Source organism: Alligator sinensis, unplaced genomic scaffold (genome assembly GCF_000455745.1).
Source record: "Alligator sinensis unplaced genomic scaffold, ASM45574v1 scaffold2028_1, whole genome shotgun sequence".
Taxonomy (NCBI): Eukaryota; Metazoa; Chordata; order Crocodylia; family Alligatoridae; genus Alligator; species Alligator sinensis.
The window spans coordinates 57,371-61,104 of NW_005843713.1; the positions used below are offsets into that span (position 1 = coordinate 57,371).

The 3,734-nt window shown below is 54.5% G+C and overlaps 1 long non-coding RNA gene across 1 annotated transcript in view; it reads left to right on the forward strand.

The window, feature by feature from the left end:
• The window catches only part of LOC112548910, a 4,002-nt gene extending 952 nt beyond the window's left edge, over positions 1 to 3,050 (forward strand). Inside the window, exon 2 of the long non-coding RNA XR_003092406.1 lies at positions 2,141 to 3,050. This is a non-coding gene — a long non-coding RNA (uncharacterized LOC112548910). The remainder of the gene's footprint in view (positions 1 to 2,140) is intronic.
• The last annotated feature ends 684 nt before the right edge of the window (positions 3,051 to 3,734 follow it).

A 3,734-nucleotide genomic window follows, 5' to 3' on the forward strand; every position in this document is an offset into this window, starting at 1 on the left:
GGGGGGCGCGGGAGGGCCGGGATCGGAGCCTCGCGTTTCCATTGGCTACAGCGAGGCGTGAGGCGATTGGGTGGAGTGGCCGCATGGGAGCGGTCAGAGCCGCTCCGCCCTTCTTCGCTCTGATTGGTCTCTGCCGGAGGAGGCGGGCCCAGGTGGTCTCCCGCCTTCTCCGCGGTCTAGTTGGAGTTTGGGATTGGTGAGAGTGTCACTGTCCGCGTGCCCATTGGTCCGACTCCGATCCCCACGAGCCCGTTCCGCCGGCGGGGCCGGGGGAGGGGAGGCGAATCGCTGCTAACAAGACGTGCGCTGATTTTCTCTATTTTAAAGAGAAAACGACATGGAAGCCCGCTGTCGGGGGCGAGCGGTGCGAGACTTCCCGTCGGCTCTGGCGCCCAGCTGCGGGCCCGCGGCGCGGAGCACGTGCCGCTCCGAGACTGACGTCCAAGAACTCGGCACTGTCCCGGGTGTGACACACATAAGAAGGGGGCGGGGCGCCGGCGCGCGTGCGCAATACGCACCATAACCGCCGCAGGGATCCTGCTCCTCGCTGTAGCGAGGGGGCAGCGGTGTAACTCGTTCCCTACCATTACGTTCGCTTCTGCGTACACAGCAATGTCCTCAGCTTGGCAGACATAACGCGTATGTTGTGCACGCGTGCTGAGTATTCAAATACTTGGTTGAATCCCCGCAAGAAAACTTCTCAGTGTGGCCGTCCCTCCTGTCCTTCAAGCTGGCTCCAGGCGGGGAAGCGGAGTGGGGGAAACCCCCCAACAAGTGCTATCCTACCCTTCAGCCCCCCCCAGCACTGGGTGCCCCTCGCCCCTGGCGGAGCCCCCGCTTGTACCCAGCAGAGACCCGCGCTGCTCCAGCCCTGGACTCCTCCTGCACAAAGACCCCATTCTGGCAATGCCCCGCAGTCCCAGCCCTCTGCTCCTGGGGACCTGCGGCCAGCACTGCTCTCCCCTCGGAAGAGACCTCAGTCCTGCCCTGCACTGCTCCTGCCCCGGCCCAGTCCCTGCTCTGCCCAGGTCCCAGCCCCACAGGAGCGATGCGAGGGCCCCTCCTGCAGCCCTGTGTTGGGCATTGCTGCGGAGGCTGTAGCCCGCCATCTGAGCGCGGGATGGGCCCCCTTCCCCTCCCCCTCCTGTGCACCCCTCAGGACTGCACCGCGGCGGGGGCACAGGACGGGGCATCACCTGCCTTGTGCCGTCAGCCTAGCCAATGAATTGCTCACTTGCGTGGGCCATGTAGGTGACATCCATCATGTCGGAGAGCTGGCAGTTTTGGCTATGTCCGCGGGCAGCTGGTGAGCCAGACTCGGGGCGCTGGAGGGAACCTGTGGAGCAGAAGCGGGGGGTGACTAGCACGGTGACGCATAAGCAGTCAGCGTGAGCCCAAGAGCCATGGTGCGTGCCCATCCCCTTGAGTTGTGGCAGGCACGGCCCAGCTCCACGGACAGACGCTGCAATGCCCGCTCCAACGACCGTCCCCCCTGCCCGTCGGGGAACGTGCTCAGGCTTCTCCTTTGCCCTGGGGACAAGCAGGCTTGTGAGCTCCCGGGCGCAGTGCCCGCTCGCCGGCAGGGCAGCGTAGAGCACACAGGTGGTGTCCTGGGTGTGCGGGCACTTGGAGTAGTCGCCCTCCTCCCCGCGGCCCTTCTTGGTTCCTTTTTTACAAGTGGATTGAGGTTATTAAGGAAATACTTTTCTGGCTTGTGAGTTGAAGTGTAGGCTGTGTTGATCTCCAGCCATACTGGTAACTTGTCTGGGCTGTACACCTCTTGAGAGACCCGATTTGGCGTGTACCGTTTGATTTAAATGCCACGTGTAAGTGGTTGTGCTCTCTGTGCTAAGAACATAATTGACTCGAGGGATGCACACATTAGTCATAGCCACAGGACATGGCTGAAATGGAAGGTGTAGACGACGAGTATTTCCATACAAGGACGTAACATCAAGAGCCGCACACAGTTAAGAAGTTCTAACGTAAACAGCGTCAAATCAGTGTTGAGACGAGGGAAGTTGCTACACGAGTATCTTGCGTTTAGAAAGGATGACGTACCAGCGGGTTCCCTCGCGGTCTTCCCACTCCCACCCTCTGCTGTATGCCATGACTTACTCACGTGCTTGCCTCTTTGTAGGTGAAGAACAGAATAAAGAAGCGCTGCAGGATGTGGAAGATGAAAACCAGTGAGACATCGAGGCCAACAAGAGAACCCATCTCTGACCACCCTTACCTTCCCCCACAAATCCCTCAGTGTCACTCTGAGAACCACCAAATCTGACTTTTACATTGGGTCTCAGAATTTAGGTTCCTGCCCTGTTGGGTTTCTTTTTGTTTTGTTTTGGGGTTTTTTTAAACACCGTTCAAAAGTTCTTAAAAGGCAAGAGTGACTTTCTGTGGATTTGACTGGTGCCAGCTTCTTAGATTCCTTAAGACACTAACAGGACTGCGTAACGGCTCGTTCGGCATTACTGTATTGTCTTCTGCCAGGCGTGGCAAGATAACCGTTAGAAATGAATGTTACATCTGAAAGCCATCAGACTTTTAAGGAAGAGATTTCCTGCACTGTAGGGTGCACGTGGTGGTATTTTTCTTTTTTATAATTGTTCAAACGGAATTTTATACCAATGTTTAACTTAATTTGGAGTTTAACTTAGATTGAAGTTACAGGTTTTCTTGGAACGTTTATTATAGTGGTTTTGCTGTAAAAAGTTTCCAAACTGCTGAAATGTTGCTGAAAAAAATACGGTGCTGGTAACAGTTCAATAATCCGTAGCTGTTCATTCTTGCCTACTTTCTACTTCTCCTCCAAGCAGGTTAGCGTTGAAGGTGGCATTGAAAGCCTGCATGCGTGTTCAATATTTTTTTTTCTCCCTTCCCCTTCCCCTCCTCCTCTCGCTCGCTCAACCTCTTTTGTTCAGTATGTGTAACTTGAAGCTAATTTGTACTACTGGATATCTGACTGGAGCCACAGATACAGAATCTGTATTGTTCTTACTGAAACACAGCATGGAATTAACATTAAACTTAAATAAAACAAACCTAAATTAAAAATGCCAAATCCTATTTTGATTTCATCCTTTTTTGCATTTGACGACGAACGGTCCTGCCTGGGAGCCGAGACCAAACGCGGGGCTCCCTCCTCCCAACGGGCCGGTTAAATAGTCGGGTTAGTGTCGCCATTCCCCCTGCACGCCTCTCTTCGCGCTACACGGCTTCAGTGGGACTGGGAGGTTAGCCTTCCTCTAGCAGAGGACCACGGCCCTCTTCCTTGGATCTCCCGAGCGTATTTTAGCGACCCTTTAAGCAGCCGAACGCTGGCCGCAGTTGCCTTGATGCTTTACCTGTGGCAGGTTGGGGTCCTGTGCCTTGCGGGTGTGAGGCGGGGTTGACTGCCTAGTTGAACTAAGAGGTTAAACAAGCATGTGCATGGTTTGGAGAGGGCCGGTCCTGCTTCAGGCAGGGGCCTGGAGTAGAGGAGCTCTCGACTTACTCTCCTACGATTCTGACTGCTTTTCTCAAGGTATCCTTTCCTATTTTCATTGAACTACCCGTCTCCTTACGCTTGTGAAGAATGGATTTTCAAATATGCCCAGAGAAACACGAGGAATAATAAAAGAAGCCCAAGGCTAAAACCGGCTTTTGTTCTTGAAGTTTTCCAGACCGTTCGGCTTGTCCTTTGCCTGCTGAAGGCGAAGAGCACTTCTGCACAATTAAGGGAGGCTTACGGT